We start from the raw sequence: 12,931 nt of genomic DNA on the forward strand, positions 1-12,931 counted from the left end.
GACAATCTCAGAGACCTCTAGTAGGACAATATTAAATGCCCCAACATTCAAATCATAGGAGTCCCAGAAAAAGAAGACAAAAAGAAAGACCATGAGAAAAATACTTGAGGAGATAATAGTTGAAAACTTCCCTAAAATGGGGAAGGAAATAATCACGCAAGCTGAAGAAACCCAGAGAGTCCCAAACAGGAAAAAACCCAAGGCAAAATATCCCAAGACACATATTAATCAAATTAACAAAGATCAAACACAAAGAACAAATATTAAAAGCAGCAAATCAGCAAGGGAAAAACAACAAATAACACACAAGGGGATTCCCATAAGGATAACAGCTGATCTTTCAATAGAAACTCTTCAGGCCAGAAGGGAATGGCAGGACATACTTAAAGAGATGAAAGAAAATAAATACAGCCCAGATTACTGTACCAGGCAAGGATCTCATTCAAATATGAAAGAGAAATCAAAAGCTTTACAGATAATCAAAAGCTGAGAGAATTCAGCAACACCAAACCAGCTCTCCAACAAATGCTAAAGGATATTCTCCAGACAGCCCACTCCATGGTGCAGAGGTTAAAGTGTCTGCCCACAATGTGGGAGACCTGAGTTCGATCCTTGGATTGCGAAGATTCCCCTGGAGAAGGAAATGGCAACCCACTCCAGTATTCTTGCCTGGAGAGTCCCATGGATGGAGGAGCTTGGTGGGCTACAGTCCATGGGGTCGCAAAGAGTCAGACAGGACTGAGCGACTTCACTTTCTTTCACTTTCTAAACAGGAAACACAAAAAGAGTGTGTAAACTCTAACCTAAAACAATAAAGTAAATGGCAATGGGATCATACTTAGCAATAATTACCTTAAATGTAAGTGGGTTGAATGCCCCAACCAAAAGACAAAGACTGGCTGAATGGATACATGTTTTTGTATATGTTGTCTACAAGAGACCCACCTCAAAACAGGGGACACATACAGACTGAAAGTGAAGGGCTGGAAAAAGATATTCCATGCAAATAGAGACCAAAAGAAAGCAGGAGTAGCAATACTTATATCAGATAAAATAGACTTTAAAACAAAGGCTGTGAAAAGAGACAAAGAAGGCCACTACATAATGATCAAAGGATCAATCCAAGAAGAAGATATAACAATTATAAATATATATGCACCCAACATAGGTGTACCACAATATGTAAGACAAAAGATAAGAAGTATGAAAGGGGAATTTAACAATAACACAATAATAGTAGGAGACTTTAATACCCCACTCACACCTATGGATAGATCAACAAAACAGAAAATTAACAAGGAAACACAAACACTAAATGATACAATAGACCAGTTAGACCTAATTGATGTCTATAGGACATTTCACCACAAAACAATGAATTTCACCTTATTCTCAAGTGCACATGGAACATTCTCCAGGATAGATCACATCCTGGGCCATAAGTCTAGCTTTAGTAAACTCAAAAAAATTTGAAATCATCCAAGCATCTTTTCTGACCACAATGCAGTAAGATTACATCTCAATTACAGGAGAAAAACTATTAAAAATGCCAACATATGGAGGCTGAACAACACACTGCTGAATGACCAACAAATCACAGAAAAAATAAAAGAAGAAATCAAAATATGCATAGAAATGAATGAAAATGAAAACATAACAACCCAAAACCTGTGGAACACTATAAAAGCAGTGCTAAGGAGAAAGTTCATACCAATACAGGCTTACCTCAAGAAGCAAGAAAAAAGTCAAATAGATAACCTAACTCTACACCTAAAGCAACTAGAAAAAGAAGAAATGAAGAACCCCATGGTTAGAAGGAAAGAAATATTTATTGAATATGCCAAAGCCTTTGACTGTGTGGATCACAATAAACTGTGGAAAATTCTGAAAGTGATGGGAATACCAGACCACCTCACCTGCCCCTTGAGAAATCTGTATGCAGGTGAGGAAGCAACAGTTAGAACTGGATATGGAACAACAGACTGGTTCCAAATAGGAAAAGGAGTATGTCAAGGCTGTATATTATCCCCCTGCTTATTTAACTTATATGAAAGTGATTCTGGGAAAACTGGTCAACCACTTGTAAAAGAATGAAACTAGAACACTTTATAACACCATACAAAAAAATAAACTCAAAATGGATTAAAGATCTAAATGTAAGACCAGAAACTATAAAACTCCTAGAGGAGAATATAGGCAAAGCACTCACCCACATGAATCACAGCAGGATCGTCTATGACCCAATTCCCAGAATATCGGATATAAAAGCAAAAATAAACAAATGAGATCTAATTAAAATTAAAAGCTTCTGCACAACAAAGGAAGCTATAAGCAAGGTGAAAAGATAGCCTTCAGAATGGGAGAAAATAAAAGCAAATGAAGCAACTGACAAAGAATTAATCTCAAAAATATACAAGCATCTCCAGCAGCTCCATTTCAGAAAAATAAACAACCCAATCAAAAAATGGGCCAAAGACCTAAATAGACATTTCTCCAAAGAAGACATACAGATGGCTAACAAATAAATGAGAAGATGCTCAACGTCACTCATTATCACAGAAATGCAAATCAAAACCACAGTGAGGTACCATTTCATGCCAGTCAGAATGGCAGTGATCCAAAAGTCTACAAGCAATAAATGCTGGAGAGGGTGTGGAGAAAAGGGAACCCTCTTACACTGTTGGTGGGAATGCAAACTAGTACAGCCACTATGGAGAACAGTGTGGAGATTCCTTAAAACACTGGAAATAGAACTGCCATACGACCCAGCAATCCCACTGCTGGGCATACACACCGAGGAAACCACAATTGAAAGGGACATGTGTACCCCAATGTTCATTGCAGGACTGTTTATAATGCCAGGACATGGAAGCAACCTAGATGTCCATCACCAGATAAATGAATAAGAAAGCTGTGGTACATATAAACAAGGAGTATTACTCAGCCATTAAAAAGAATACATTTGAATCAGTTCGAATCAGGTGTATGAAACTGGAGCCGATTATACAGAGTGAAGTAAACCAGAAAGAAAAACACCAATACAGTATACTAACGCATATATATGAAATGTGGAAACATAGTAATGAAAACCCTGTATGCGAGATAGCAAAAGAGAAACAGATGTATAGAACAGTTTTGGACTCTGTGGGAGAGGGAGAGGGTGGGATGATTTGGGGGAATGGCATTGAAACATATATAATATCATATATGAAACGAATCGCCAGTCCAGGTTCGATGCATGATACTGGATGCTTGGGGCTGGTGCAGTGGGACGACCCAGAGGGATGGTATGGGGTGGGAGGAGGGAGGGGGGTTCAGGATGGGGAACACTTGTATACCTGTGGTGGATTCATGCTGATGTATGGAAAAACCAGTTCAATATTGTAAAGTAATTAACCTCCAGTTAAATAAATAAATTTATATTAAAAATAATAAAATTATTTTTATAAACTGAAAAAAAAAAAAAAAAAAGAGAAATGAATCACCAGTCCAGGTTCAATGCAGAATACAGGATGCTTGGGGCTGGTGCACTGGGATGACTCAGAGTTATGGTACAGGGAGGGAGGTGGGAGGGGGGTTCAGGATGCAGAACACATGTACACCTGTGGCAGATTAATGTTGATGTATGGCAAAAGCAATGCAATATTGTAAAGTAATTAGCCTGCAATTAAAATAAATAAATTTAAATTAGATTTAAAAATATAAATAAATAAAAAAATAAACTGTCTCTAAAATAAAAATTAAAAAAAAAAAGATGGACTTGCTGGATTTCCTTGCAGTCCAAGGGACTCTCAAGAGTCTTGTCCAACACCACAGGTCAAAAGCATCAATTCTTCAGTGCTCAGCTTTCTTATAGTCCAACATTCACATCTATACATGACTATTGGAAAAACCATAGCCTGGCCTAGACAGACCTTTGTTGGCAAAGTAATGTCTCTACTTTTTCATATGCTGTCTAGGTTGGTCATAACTTTCCTTCCAAGGAGTAAGCATCTTTTAATTTCATGGCTGCAGTCACCACTTCGGAATAAATACAAGCTTTGACATTACTGTACAGTCCTGCTGCTACTGCTGTTAAGTCGCTTCAGTCATGTCCGACTCTGTGTGAGCCCAGAGATGGCTGCACACCAGGCTCCCCCGTCCCTGGGATTCTCCAGGCAAGAACACTGGAGTGGGTTGCCATTTCCTTCTCCAATGCATGAAAGTGAAAAGTGAAAGTGAAGTCGCTCAGTCGTGTCTGATTCTTCGCAATCCCATGGACTGCAGCCTACCAGGCTCCTCCATCCATAGGATTTTCCAGGCAAGAGTACTGGAGTGGGGTGCCATTGCCTTCTCCAACTGTAGAGCCCTAAACTATTTTATATGATGAAATTGAAGAGTTGAATATTACTTTTTCTTGGATAAACTAACAGTTGTCACTAATTTATCTTGCAACAGCACATGGTTGGAACTTGAAGCCTTATCACCAAGATAACATCAATGGAAAAAAATATATATATATACATAAAAAGCTGCTTCTGACCAAGGCAGAAGTAGGTGACAGCAGTGGGTTTCCCCTCCTTTCTTTTGGCTATGCAATTACAGAAGTAAATTTCTTAATCAGAAAGCAGACACACTTGTGGCTTCTTCTTTTACATGTTGATTTCATTTAAATTAGCCCTCTTGAAAGCAATCTTTAATACAGCACAGTCAATTAATATTTCAACACCATATTTATTGAAAACAGAAGATTTCCACAGCAAACACAATGGCAGCTTTCTGGTATTGAAAAATTTTAATCTTAAAAAATAAGGGCAGGAGTATCCCCCTCTAACATCTAAGTCTCAAAAGTACATTTCATGGCTGCAGAAAATTTATACCAAGAAGGAACACTGCTCTGAGAATCCAAAGATCTATTTCAAGTTTCATCTCTACTGGTAACACATTTAGGAAATCCGGATTTTCCAACAATTTGATTCTAAAATTCTACAGAAAAGTAAAACCCATTTGCTCTAAACTGTTCTTTCTATGGACTTCCCTGGTGATTCAGATGGTTAAGAATCTGCCTGCAGTGTGGGAGACCCAGGTTTGATCCCTGGGTCATGAAGATCCCCTGGAGAAGGCGATGGCTACCCACTCCAGTATTCTTGCCTGGAGAAGTCCTTAGACAGAGGAGCCTGGTGGGCTACATCCCATAGGATCACAAGGAGTCAGACTGAGTAACTGAGTCATGACTGAGCAACTAGCACTTTCACTTTCATTCTTTTTGAAGGTGAAAGTTCTGAGGTCCAGGGAAATTAAGATCCTAAGGTTAGTTAGCAATACAACAGGGAATAAAGTGTCATTACTCCTGACACCAACGTACGACCTTTCCTTTAGAGCATTCTGCTTGCTAACAGATTCAATCAGTATTTATGGAGCATTTCCTGTGAAATAAGCACTGTAGTAGATATTTTCACATGTGTTATCTCTCATGAAAAGTGAAAGTGTTAGTTGCTCAGTGGTGTCAGATTCTTTGCAATCCCATGAACTGTACCTTGCCAGGCTCCATTTTCTTTTCCAGGGGAGCTTCTGGATCCAGGGATTGAACACAGGTTTCCTGCATTACAGGCAGATTCTTTGCCATCTAAGTCACCAGGGAAGCACTATCTCTCATGGGATCATTTTAAAAATGAAGCAAGCTCTGTGATTATATTAGTTTGCTATGGTTCCATAACCAAATACCACAGACTGGATGACTTAAAGAATATAAATCAATTTCCTTGCATTTCCAGAGGCTGAAACTCCAAGGTCCAGTTGTTCATAGGATTAGTTCCATTCTGAGGCCCCTCTTCTTGGCCTGCAAATGGTTGCCTTCTCCCTGTGTCCTCATATGATCACCCATCTCTCCTGTTGTCTGTACCTTAATCTTCTCTTCTTATAGGGACACAATCTTATTGGATTAGGGACAAGTTGTATGAAATTAAAAGATGCTTGCTCCTTGGAAGGAAAGCTATGACAAACCTAGACAGCATATTAAAAAGCAGAGAAATCACTTTGCCAGTCAAGGTCCATGTAGGCAAAGCTATGGCTTTTTCAGTAGTCATATAAGGATGTGAGAGTTGGACCATAAAGAAGGCTGAGTGCAAAGAATTGGTGCTTTTGAACTGCGGTGCTGGAGAATACTCTTGAGAGTCCCTTGGACAACAAGGAGATAAAACCAGTCAATTCTAAAGGAAATTGACCTTGAATATCCATTGGAAGGACTGATGTCAAAGCTGAAGTTCCAATACAATTGCCAACTCATCGGAAAAGACCCTGATGCTGAAAAAGATTAAGGGCAAGAGGAGAAGGGGGCAGCAGTTATATATGGTTAGATGGCATCACCAACTCAATGGACATGAGTTTTAGCAAACTCTGGGAGATAGTGAAGGACAGGGAAGCCTGACATGCTGATCCCATGTCCATGGGATCACAAAGAGTTGGACCGATTTAGAGACTGAATAACAACATACGACATCATGTTACCTTAATTACCTCATTAGAAGCCTGATCTCCAAATGCAGTCACATTCTGAGATACTGGATGGTAGCAGCTGCTGATTTTCAACGTCCCCTGAAAGGAGTTCAGGGTGGAGAGAAGAAATGAGTCACTCTGTGCTGGGGGTGGAGAGGGGGACTGGCAGGACAGGTCTTCAGATAGTTAATTTTCAGTAGCTGATTTTATGAGCCCAATTCTTGTATCTCCTAATATCTAGAAAAGCACTAAAATCTTTCATGGTGATGACTGTTTCTCATAACTAGCAGGAAGCTACATCAGACTAGGAGAAATTTTCTGGAAAAATATCTGCTTGATTGCATGTATTTTCCCACCACCAAAATCACATATATACTGACCTCGCCTACCTATTTGGAGTAATTTCTCAGAGCTATCTGAAATGCTGTCTCCAGGGATGCAGTCCTCATTTTGCCCCAAATAAAGCTTAACTTACAACTCTCACGTTGTGCATTTTTTTAAAGTCAACAATATTGGTACTTTGAAGGTAGATATAACTGAGTCCATGACAATGGTTTCTACCTCACTCTAGCATAACCTGTTATAATTGAACTTGTAAAACCTTAACCTGTTTTCTCCTCCTACTTCAGTAACTGCTTACTCACCTCTTCAAACTAATCCTGCTCTAAACCAAATGCACCATTTTCTTTCATCTTTTCTTTTTGCTAAATGTCTCTGAATTTTTTCCCTTTTCCTCTAACTTGCCTCATTTGTAATAAGAGTTACTATTATATAAAATGCTAGGCTCCCTAATCTTTCATATAATCTCTTATGCTTTTCACAATGAGCAGAGAAGGCAAATTTTAGTAAGCCCATTTTATAAATGTAAAAGCCAAGGTTTAAAAAAGTTGAGTAACTTTCCCAAGTCACACAACAAGTAATGGAGGATCTGTAGTTTGAATTCAGATCTGACTCCCAAATCTATTCTTTCATTTCTCATAATTTAACCACTTCTACTTTTTCTTATTATTTGCTAATACCTTAGGCCTGGCAGTTTTCAATGGCACTGAAGAGCCATGCTGAAGGAACATCTAGTGATGGAACAAGTGCCTTTAAAAAAAAAAAAGGTGTCTTCCATTTCCTGTTGTTACCAATTTAATTAATGTAATGAGTGAATGAATTATATTAGATGAGAACTGGGCTTAAGCAAAAAGGAAAAAAGGTCTTAAGTGTATTAAACACCTTCATAAAATTGGTTCTGTTATAAATTAAATATATTATTCATCCTACTTACTTACATCTGCTGGTATCATATGAATGTGAAATTAGGGCTTTTCCACCTGAACTGAGAGAATGATAGAAAATCTCTCATTACCCTTAGTGTGAATTATATGAATACCTTTGAAAACAGCAGATGCCCTAAGTATAAACTCAAGCACAGTGGAATAGACTGCAATTCTTCCAAGATCTCTTTCATTCATACAACAAATACCTATTGAGCACCGCCACAATGCCAGGCCCTGTGGGAGTTTCCAGAGATAGCACTATGAACAAGACAAAGAGAGTCTCTGCCTTCCTGAAATTCAGAATTTAATGAGGAAGAAAGACATTAAACAATGATTTGCACAAACAGCAGAAGAGTTACAATTTGTATTAGCTCTATGAGGGAAAGTAAAACAACCTGGGTGAGCAGATAACCGGGGAAGCTTTTTTCTATTCTGTGAGACCAAGAAAGACATTCTGAAGAAAGCAGCGTTTAAGTTAAAACAAAAAGGAAGTTAAGATGTGGAATCTAAAAAAAATTTATACAAATTAAATTATTTACAAAATAAAAACACATTTATAGACGTAAAAAAATGATTATCACAAGAATAGCAGGGGTGAGGGAGAACAAATTAGGAGTTTGGGATTAACATATACATACTACTATATATAAAATAGGTAACAACAAGGACCTACTGTATAGTACAGGGAAGTCTACTCAGTATTCTTTCAGTTCAGTTCAGTTCAGTTGCTCAGTCGTGTCCGACTCCTTGTGACCCCATGAATCGCAGCACGCCAGGCCTCCCTGTCCATCACCAACTCCCGGAGTTCACTCAGATTCACCTTCATCGAGTCAGTGATGCCATCCAGCCATCTCATCATCGGTCGTCCCCTTCCCCTCCTGCCCCCAATCCCTCCTACCATCAAAGTCTTTTCCAATGAGTCAACTCTTCGCATGAGGTGGCCAGAGTACTGGAGTTTCAGCTTTAGCATCATTTAGTGACTTATAATGGGAAAGAATCTGAAAAAGAATACACACACACACACACACACACACACACGAGTGAATCACTGTGCTGTATACTTGAAACTAACACAACACTGTAAATTAAGTATACTTCAATTTGAAAAAAAAAAGGAATTACTTAGAAACTAACAATTACAGAGTTTTAAAGTCTGGAACAGATGGTTTTCTTGAGTAAAAAAAAAAAAAAAAAGATGTTAGCCAAATAAAGAAGGAAAGAGCTTTTCAGGGAAAGGGAAAGTCATCTACAATGGTCATAAGGGAGCGAGGTGCTCAGGGAACTGGAAAGAGAGAGGATGGTCAGGGAGGCTCTCAGGAGGAGTAAGGAGATAAATGTGAAGAGGGTGGCATAGGCCAGACATACAGGACCTTGCAGGTGAGGAAGACAAATCAGAAAGAAAGATATAACCCAGATTACTTTTGAGGCAAACACTATTGTGATATTTTCATTGCTATTGTTTAGCCATGTCCAGCTCTTTGTGACACCATGGACTGCAGCACACCAGGCTTTTCAGTCCTCCACTATCTCCCAGTGCATGCATGCTCAGTCTCTTAGTCGCATCTGATTCTTTGCGACCCCATGGACTGTAGCCTGCCAGGTTCCTCTGTCCATAGAGTTTTACAGGCAAGAATACTGGAGTGGATTGCCATTTACTACTCCAGAGGATCTTCTTGACCCAGGGATTGAACTCGAGTCTCCCAAGCCTCCTTCATTTGCAGGCAGATTCTTTACCACTGTGCCACCTGGGCAGTCCCAGAGTTTGCTTAAACTCATGTCTATGTGTTGGTGATGCTATCTAACATCTCATCTTCTGTCACCTCCTTCTCCTCCTGCCCTCAAATTGTCCAAGATCAGGGTCTTTTCACAGTGAGTCAGCTCTTTGCTTCAGGTGGCCAAAGTGCTGGAGTTACAGCTTCAGCATCAGTCCTTCCAATGAATATTCAGGATTGATTTCCTTTAGGATTGACTGGTTTGACCTCCTTGCAGTCCAAGAGACTCTCAAAAATCTTCTCCAGCACAACAGTTTGAACACATCAATTCTTTGTTGCTCAGCCTTCTTTATGGTCCAACTCCCACATTCATACATGACTACTGGAAAAACTACAGCTTTGACTATACAGATCTTGATCAGCAAAGGGATGTCTCGGTTTTCTAATATACTATCAAGGTTTGTCATAGCTTTCCTTCCAAGGAGCAAGCATCGTTTAATTTCATGGCTGCAGTCACTGTCTGCAGTGATTTCAGAACCCAAGAAATAAAATCTGTCACTGGTTCCAATTTTTGCCATTCTATTGTGATGAAATGATGGAAACTGATGCCATGATCTTAGTTTCTTGAATGTTGAGCTTTAAGCCTGCTTTTTCACTCCTCTTTCATCTTCATCAAGAGATTCTTTGTTCCTCTTCACTTTTTGCCATTAGAATGGTATCATCTGCATATCTGAGGTGGTTGATATTTCTTTTAGCAATCTTGATTTGAATTTGTGATTCATCCAGCCTGGCATTTCACATGATGTACTCTGCACAGAAGTTAAATAAGGTGATTGAACATGAAGTCACTCAGTCGTGTCTGACTCTTAGCGACCCCATGGACTGTAGCCTATCAGGCTCCTCTGTCCATGGGATTTTCCAAGCAAGAGTACTGGAGTGGATTGCCATTTTCTTCTCCAAGGGATCTTCCCAACCCAGGGATCGAACCAGGGTCTCTCGCATCGTAGACAGACGCTTTACCATCTGAGCCACCAGGGAAGTTAAATAAGGTGATTATATACAGACTTATCATACACTTTTCCCAATTTTGAATCAGTCCATTGTTTCATATCTTGTTCTAACTGTTGTTTCTTGACCCTCATTGCAAGTTTCTCAGGAAGTAGGAAAGGTGGTCTGGTACTCTCATCTCTTTAAGAATTTTCCACAGCTTTTTGTGATCCATACAGTTAAAGGCTTTAGCATAGTCAATGAAGCAGATGTTTTTCTGGAACTCCCTTGCTTTCTCCATGAGCCAACAAATGTTGGCAATTTGATCTCTGGTTCCTCTGCCTCTTCAAAACCCAGCTTGTATATCTGGAATTCTTAGTTCATGTACTGCTGAAGCCTAGCCTGAAGGATTTTAAGCATTATGTTGCTGGTATGTGAAATAAGTGCAATTGTATGGCAGTTTGAATATTCTTAAGCATTGCCCTTCTTTGGGATTGGAATGAAAACTGGCTTTTATCAAACCTGTGGCCATTGCTGAGTTTTCCAAATTTGCTGACATATTAAGTGCAGCATTATAACAGCGTCTCTTTTAGGATTTTAAATAGTTCAACTGGAATTCTATCACCTCCATTAGCTTTGTTTGGAGGAGGAAATGGAAACCCACTCCAGTATTCTTGCATAGAGAACCCAATTGACAGTACGAAAAGGCAAAGATGAGACGAGCCCCTCAGGTTAGAAGGTGTCCAATGTGCTACTGGAGAAGAGCAGAGGGCAATTATTAACAGCTCTAGAGAGAATGAAGAGGCTGGCCCAAAATGGAAATGACACTCAGTCATGGATGTGCCTGATGGTGAAAGTAAAGTCCGATGATGTAAAAAACAATATTGCATAGGAACCTGAAATGTTAGGTCCACTAATCAAGGTAAATTGGACATGGTCACCATGAGATAGCAAGACTAAACATCAACATCTTAGGAATCAATGAACTAAAATGGATGGGAATGGGCAAATTTTGTTCAGACGACCATTATATCTACTACTGTGTGCAAGAATCCCTTAGAAGAAATGGAGTAACCCTCAGAGTCAACAAAATAGTTCAAAACACAGTACTTAGGTGCAACCTTAAAAATGACTGAATGATCTCAGTTCATTTCCAAGGCAAACCATTCAACATCATAGTAATCCAAGTCTATGCCCCAACCATTGATGCTGAGGAAGCTAAAGTTGACCAGTTCTATGAAGACCTATAAGACCTTCTAGAACTGACACCAAGAATGATGTGCTTTTCATCATAGGGGACTGGAATGCAAAAGTAGGAGATCAAGAGATACCTGGAGTCACAGGCAAGTTTGCCCTTAGAGTACAAAATGAAGCACAGCAAAGGCCAACAGAGTTTTGTCAAGAGAATACACTGGTTATAGCAAATACCCTTTTCCAACAACCCAAGAGATGACTCTATACATGGACATAACCAGATGATCAATACTGAAATGTTGACTATGTTCTTTGCAGCCAAAGGATGGAGAAGCTTTATAGAGTTGGCAAAAACAAGACCTGGAGCTGTGGCACAGATCATGAGCTCCTTATTGTAGAATTCAGGCTTAAAATGAAGAAAATAGGGAAAATAACTAGGCCATTCAGATATAACCCAAATCAAATCCCTTATGATTATTCACTGGAGGTGAGGGATAGATTCAAGGGATTAGATCTGGTAGACAGAGTGCCTGAAGAACTATGGATGGATATTTTCATAATTAAAGACAAATCTAGTTCACTATGTCTTCTTACAAAAATGAAGAAGAAACTCTGTATCATTACCATAGAAATGCAACCTCCTGTAACACATCACTCTGAGGTACATTTCATTGGCCGCCATGAGTATTATTCTGTGTATTATCTAGAAAAGTAGAAATGGATAATAATAAGGGATGGTAACAACCACAACAATGAAACCTTGCTATCATCATGGAAACCTCAAAAGAAAGCTGAGAAATTTGCTATTAGTAAAAGAGTAAACTTCAGTGCAGCTGGCCAACAAGCACATAAAAAATATTTAACATCACTAATTATTAGAGAAATGTAAATCAATACTATTATGAAGTACCACCTCCCACCAGTCAGAATGGCTATCATTAAAAAGTCTACAAATAATGAATGCAGGACAGGGTGTAGAGAAAAGGGAACCCTCTTACACTATTGGTGGTAATGCAAATTATTGCACCCACTATGGAAACAGTATGGAGGCTCTTCAAAAAAACTAAAAATTGAATTACAATATGATCCATCTGGGCATATATTCAACAACTCCTGGGCATATATCCAGACAAAGCTGGATTTATATGTAAATAAAAATTACATATTTCTACTTGTAATACAAAATAAATAACTGGTGCTGGAGAAGACTCTTGCTGAAGAGTCCCTTGGACAGCAAGGAGATCAAGCCAGTCAACCCTAAAGGAAATCAATCCTGAATACTCTTTGGAAGGACTGATG

This window comes from Capricornis sumatraensis, chromosome X (assembly GCF_032405125.1).
Source record: "Capricornis sumatraensis isolate serow.1 chromosome X, serow.2, whole genome shotgun sequence".
In the NCBI taxonomy this organism is placed as follows: Eukaryota; Metazoa; Chordata; class Mammalia; order Artiodactyla; family Bovidae; genus Capricornis; species Capricornis sumatraensis.